The sequence below is a fragment of the Argiope bruennichi genome, chromosome 1, assembly GCF_947563725.1.
Source record: "Argiope bruennichi chromosome 1, qqArgBrue1.1, whole genome shotgun sequence".
Lineage (NCBI taxonomy): Eukaryota > Metazoa > Arthropoda > Arachnida > Araneae > Araneidae > Argiope > Argiope bruennichi.
Genome location: NC_079151.1, coordinates 77,262,542 through 77,269,838, shown reverse-complemented (window position 1 = coordinate 77,269,838; position 7,297 = coordinate 77,262,542).

Sequence of the window (7,297 nt, the reverse complement as noted above, 5' to 3'; positions counted from 1 at the left end):
CGGACAAGCATCAGAAGCCCTTTTCAGTAGTAAGACTATTGTAATGATATAAAGACAAACCATTCATTGTCAATGCGGCCTATTCACGTCGCAGTTTTCTCACAAAATGGGTAGCGACACTTGTTACTATAGAAGAAAGTCGTTTTACACTCCAAGCATCTTATTCTGTCATCAAAGGACTGTCGGAAATTCTGAGGCCGTGTACAAACTACCGCTTTTAAAATAGAATTAAAAGACAAAGAATACTCACAATTTTTTTTTTTTTTTTTTTATCGTCCTCTTCAAAGAGTGAGATAAGTTATATAAATACTGAGTTCCTTTTTAGGATGCCATTCTGAAAATTTCTCTTCAGTTATGAATTTCTACTCTTTATTTTATGTACTGTGAATAGGGTGTTTGGATTATCAGAGTAATTTTTGTATTGAAACGCTTATTATTTCTTCATTATGAGTAAAAGAAATCGTGAACACACTGAAGAAGAAATTAAAGCAATTTTACTTGATTCTGATGAAAGCGACAGTGATCTATCAGCGAAGATGATGGTTGGCCAAAAAATGATACTTTAGCTGATCTCTCGTTTATTCTAAGCAAAGAAGCAGGAGATGAAACTAACGAGGGTCAGATGAACGAGAGAGATAGAGATGAGGAGTCAAAAAATGTTATATAATGTACATATTATCAAAAATTTGCAAATGATTCCCTCGTGTGTAAATTTGTGGAAATTTAATATGAAGCTTTCGTTCAAAAATTTAACAATACTATAGAAAACTTCACATAACATTTTAAAATCAGAAATTCAGCTTGAAAAATTCAACATGACAGTTCATACTAAAAAAATAATATTTATGATGAATGTAATTTTAAATGTGTTAAATCTTCATATTTAGTTTATGAAGAATGTAATGTTTTAGTAAAATGTTCAGGCTGAAAACTGAAGGAATGTATTTTCGAAATATATTTCGCTGAGTAATTTTTCCCCCGAATTTTATTTCATAAATTTTTGTATTTCCGTATTAAATGAAGTTTTAAAAATATGTTATCTCATCTATCGAAACAATTCGATAGATGAGATTTATAACGTTTGACGTAATATATTCCTTTGGTTAGAAAAAAATTTTAATAGTTATATTTTAAAAGATTAGTAAAAATGAGTGACAAAATGAAGATATTTTTGGAATTTATATTTACCCTACATTCTTTTTCGATTATTTAATGTAAAAGCAAGAATGCGTAAGGTTTTAGAGAAAAAAAAAGTGAAAACTTCTTTAAAAATTTAATTAAAGTTTTAAAACTTTTCTTTTAGTATCACTATCGAAAATGCAAAATAATATTTTATATTTGAAAATTCAATAAAGATAATCGTTTATACTAAAAAAAAAATGCTAAAGACAATAAAAAAAAATCTTAGCTGAGTGTTGAAAGAACATATTATTTTCGAAACATCTTTCAAAAAGAGCAATAATATTTTTTTCATCCAACGATTGTTTTTATTTCGGTATTAAATGAAGATTTAAAACATTATCTTGTTTATCACTGAAAAGTATTGACATCTATACTATGTAAAAAAATGTACTAATTGCATTGATATATGTATAATGTATGTTTTAGATTACTATGTAAAAATTTTTTACATGGTAATATATGACATATTATTTAATTTTGGCAACAAAAAAATGTAAAAGCCTATTGAGAATTAAATGAAACATAAAGATGTTTTTGAAATTGCTAGTAAAGCCAGTTTTTATTTAAATGGTTTGAAAACCTAACATAAAACTTACAAAAAAAAAAAAAAAAAAACTATTTACTAAATTATAGAATAAATTTCAAATTTTTTGTAAAAAAAATACACCACAAAGGTGATGAGCGAAACAATTGACACTAAAAAATATAAATACATTAAAATAAAACTCTTAAGCTGATGAAAAATGAATCTCATTGTCGAAAACCGCAATTCAATTATTCAAGGTAGAGCGTCGACAGTTTTATTACTTCAGAGTGCGGGGGGTAACTGCCCCTCAGCTAGGAAGAGTTCATGTCTTTCAGAGACACGCTGAGAAAGTCTGGATGTTAAAGGGAGTGCCACTTGAAAAGTGCTTGGATGTTAAAGAGTTAATGAACATAATTCGTTCTGGAATCTTGCTTTAATGTGTTGGAATCCATGTAAAATAGGACAATACTTTCGATTTCGAAAAATACTCAAATTTATAAAAATGTAGTTTATTATTTATAATGCATATATTTTTTTACAAAAAATTATTTTAAAAGACATTTGTCTTTGACGACGCATCAACATTTGGCGAAAATGAAACGCAATATTATCGTTAAAGGAATGTGTAACTAAATTGCACGCATAACTATTACCTTAAAGATCCGGATCTGCGAATATCAAATTACAAATTTAGAAAGTGTTTATATGATAGTCGAATAATGGTGTACAAAAATTATCGCAATATAAAAAATACAGATATCAAATACTTTGTATTTGAATATTTTGTTCGGAATATAGAAGAATACTTCAAAAAGGTATTCTTCTTCGATGATACCTTAAATTATTTTCAGTACACAGCTATTTTATTTGGATTACTATAAGAGTAATTAAATAAGAAAAGTTTTATCATGGCATTTGTCGAGTGTATATGGTTTCATGATAGTAGGCCATTAGTTCTATCATCTTCAATCAGTTAAATGACTTTCTTTGTGATTTAAAAAAATATATATGGAAGGAAATTCGCTAATATGACAAACTAAGTAAATAATATTCTTATTGTATTTAAATTTCTTTTTAAAAATGTTTGCATAATTTATAAGAATTGTTTCTGTGGGTGCGTTTTTGTATTTCATCTGAAGAAAGTTACTTTCGACAAAATTATGCTAGAATGATATTTAACACGGTATGCGTCCTTTCCGTCTAGCACGCGATATTCGATTCCTATAGTACGTGGTCAATCAGAAATCAACGTAAAGTTATAATAAAACTGCATGATCGCCAATAAAATCAATTAAATTTCTTTTTTTAAATAGAGTACTTGACCTGCAAATGTGGCGAGTTAAAACATTTTAAAGTGATTTTTTTTTTTTCATTGAAATCTTTAAATGCATTTTCACGAAATTGGATTTTTTTTATTCTTCTTATTTGCGGTAAACATTGTTTCTGAAAATGATTTTTATATATGGAAATTTTGCCAAAATATTTTACTTGGTTCACTCTATCTTATGAACTAGAATAAAAATCTTTCAATTCATATTTAATCATTTTATCAGTCTTAAATTAGTGAAAAAAATCGATAATATTTTTAACAAAAATTTTGAATTTTCTTGCAAAACTGGGAATCTTTTTAAAACTCTTAGAGTTACTGGAAATATTTTGCTTCATAATACAACTAAAGGTATTAGTTATGTATGTGTAAAAATAATCAAACTATATTTATTAAAATTTACTAGAGGATGTTTGGCGTAGCTGTAAATATTTACAGAAATTTAGCTAAAAATTTCTTATAATTTCAAAACTTATAAAACTACACTGGAATTTTTCAAAACTTATAAAACTTCACTGAAATTTTTAATTTTATTCCCCGTTATAATTAAAAATATGTTTGTTTTTATAAAATTATTATAAATTCAAAAAAATGCTCCAAAAATTGGCACGTACATTAATGTCTATGTCTATCGGTAATGCTGAACCAAATACATGCTGTTTCATTTAGTGCAGAAAAAAAAATGGTTAGCTTTGATACACAGTTATTTGGCGCTTTGCGAGGCTGGCAGTTTTTCAATGGCGCTTTACTTAGGGTTACATTGCCGCCATTTTCTTTTTCTGCTACTGCTTGTTCTTTGCCGTTCATCTATTGTTGCTACGTTTTCGCGATCTGGCACGTTGGTACGTCTGGTAGGTACGTTATCCGATTTCGATGTATTTTCAAATATTTATATCTGTTTCTTCGAAAATGGAATCTTTAAAGTATATTATTAGCAAATACCACCTCCTGCATCCTGAGAATACGGAGTTGCCGAAAACACAATACAGCGTGTAAGGTAAAGACTGTAATCCTACAAGGTTGTTCTTTGCCTTTATGTCTGCTAAAAATGCCTTTTTTTTCTTTTTTTTCTGAATTTTTTACAAGAAAGTGGTTTTGTTAAAAGGAATATAATTTGCGAACGATGTGGATGGCAAATGATAATGCAGAAATATGCATCTACTTCTGATGGAGTTCATTGGTATTGCGGTAAGAAACTCAATGATTACATGTATTATGCTTTCAAATCTGGCCATTTCGCTAAAATTTGACGATAAACAATTTTTTTGGCGAAAACGACTGTATATCAAAGCTGTTCCAAAAAAAAAAAAAAAATCATATTGCCGTACATTCATATCTGCAGCCTTTCAAAGCTTCACATTAACCACAAGAGAAAATTGTAGGATGGGTTACCGTACCGCTTCGATATTCTTCGCATTTCTGGAGGGGCTCATATTGAACATTTTTTTTTCCTTTATTAGCCCTGCAAAATTGGGATATTTATTAATAAGAACTATGTATTATTTAAATGATTGAATCAATTCTAAACTTGATATGCAATTAATTAAAGAAATTAAAATGAGAAAAAGAATAGAAATAATAAAGAATTAAATTCCAGATTTTTCACTGTAAATATTTATATTTAATTGCATTAGAACAACGTAAGATTTGACAAGATTTATAAGTGCTTTTTTTCATCTGTTCGGCGCCTCAGCTTTTTCACCCTGATTATATATGTTAGAAAACTTTTCTGGAAGAGTCTCAACTGTTTTTTCACACATTTCGAATAGAACTTTTGATTGCGTTGCCATTTCTTTATTAATAGTTTGATTAATAGATATTTTGTCATTAAGTGTTTTTTCGATCTCGATATTTGGTGCATTTGTTTTGGTTGGCTGTAGAATATTTTGTGGATGCTGATTGATTAAAAATTCTACTAGCCTCACCTGTTATATGATTTCGAGAGTTGAAATCCAATATCTGCTGTTCTTTAATGTATAAGGGATAAAACTTCGTCGTGGCTCGGTGGGCGCCTTGACAACTGATACATTTTTATGGACACTGACATCCATCATCATCAGATATTCCGCATAAGTGTCACACTTTTGCTGTGTCGAAATCTTTTGTCATGAACAAAAATGGAACGTTTTGCACATTTCCTTGGACAGTTGATTTTTTTTTCTTTTTAATTTATGAACCACATTTTCATTGAATCTGGAATTAGAAAGTCCGAAGAATGGTGATAAGAAAGGGTGAAGTTTCTCGTGTTTCATTTGGTTTTAAAAATTGCTGGATTTTGGTGATATCGTTGTACTTCCTTAATTCTTCTGCTATTTCTTCAAGTTGTATTTTGGTAGGCATATCAAATAAACTAGAGGTTGTCTTCTCCCATTTGGAATGCTTTGTAACAGGTATATTCATAACTCTTTCTAAATTTAACAGTTGTGCAGCACAAATTGGATCTTTTGTATAAAGATAATTTTCTCTTGTTGGTCAAATTTTCCTATTTGAAATATTTGGGTGCCGGTAATTTTTTCCTTAATATATGCTACAATAGAAAATGAATTATTTTAGGAATCTGAAACATAGCATCAGAATTAAATAGGATAAATTTTATTTCCTCATACTGTTTTTGATCCAATCTTAGAAGTTCGAATTTGGGTTTAGCAGTTTAAAAAAAAAAGAAAACAAAAGAACACCGTTTCAATAACTTGTGGATGCATTTTTAATCTATCGCTAGCTGAATTCAATGAGCGAAATTATCATCAAATTCTTTTACAGTCACAATCTTGTGATTCAGGTTCAACCAAAAGAGAAAAGCAACACTAAGGGAGGGAAATGAATAGATCTCACCTGTTTTCTTAAAGAAATAAATGCGAAACAATCCAGAAATAAAGAAAAGAAAATTGCATTCGTGCCTTTGCAGAAAGAATGAGCCAATTCGAAAATTTTGTTTGTCAGTAAAATAAAAATAACTGAAACTGCTTTCAAAATCGAATTTCCAACAAGTTGATAATACGAAAGAAAACTACTAAATAAACACAAAAAATATTGACAAATTTCAAAAAATTTCGACTCAGAAAAGTTTTTCTGACAGTCTGAATTACTCGTTTTCACAGTACCGATTAAGAAGAATATTAACTTAAGAATATTCTAATCTTAGTATAATATTTTGTGCAATACAAAGAAACACATTACAGCCAAATGGTATGGTAGCCTTTATAGTTGATTCCGTACTAGAGATAATTCATTTTTACCAATAGATGTTTATTATGAATTAAATACATTGAACCTGCTATTTTTGAATGAAATTTTCAGGAACCCACTAAGATGATAATAGTAGTGTACCATTAAAATATGACTCCCAATAAAAACGTAAATTATCAAATTTGTGCACACCTACTTCCGAGGAATCAGGCCATCACCTTTGATAAATGACTCTCAGATTTTGCCTATTTTCGGAAAGATTCATGGAGTTCTTGAGCCCGAAGTTCTTCATCTCCAGATACTGCAAGTGAATAGTGTTCAGCATTAGGGATGACGAATATTTTACGAGCGGTTATTACGTAACCAATATCAAAAAGTCTCAAATACCAGTGATCAATACTTTTCAAGGAGGGGTATGATTGATACGATCTTACTGGTGATATTTCGATTATAGGTCTTGGATCACGATATTAAGTAACAATCGATACGATCTGTGAATGGGTTGAAAAGTGAACGAATCGGTTATTCCCGGATTTATTGTATCATTGAATTGCATATCACTGAAATTTATCGGAGCGGTGACTTCAAAGGAAAATGTGAAATCACCGCTCCACTTCATGGGAGTGACCTTGAATCTCCGATATTCGCATTTGATGATGCACTATTCCATAAAGATCATTTTTAATTGTTTGTGACATGACTGCATATCTGTTTACTGCTGGCGCCATCTATTGGTAGAATATAGAACTAAAGTAATCATTTTAAAGAAATGACATATATTTTTAATTCAAATTTTTCAGAAAATGGCTTACTCCAATAAAGAAATTAAATAAATAGTTTAAAAAAAACAAATTTAAGAAGTAAGCTGAAATAGATAAATTAATTCAATCACACGTTACTTAAAGTAGTAAATTAAGTATTAATTACAATTAATAAATGTTATATTTAATACTAATTAATAATTTTTAATTAATAATATGAATGAAATAAAAGATATTTGGAAAATGTATTTAAAAATAACAATAGCAAAATTATTTGTTATTCAAAATATTGTGGATTATACATCTATATTTAGC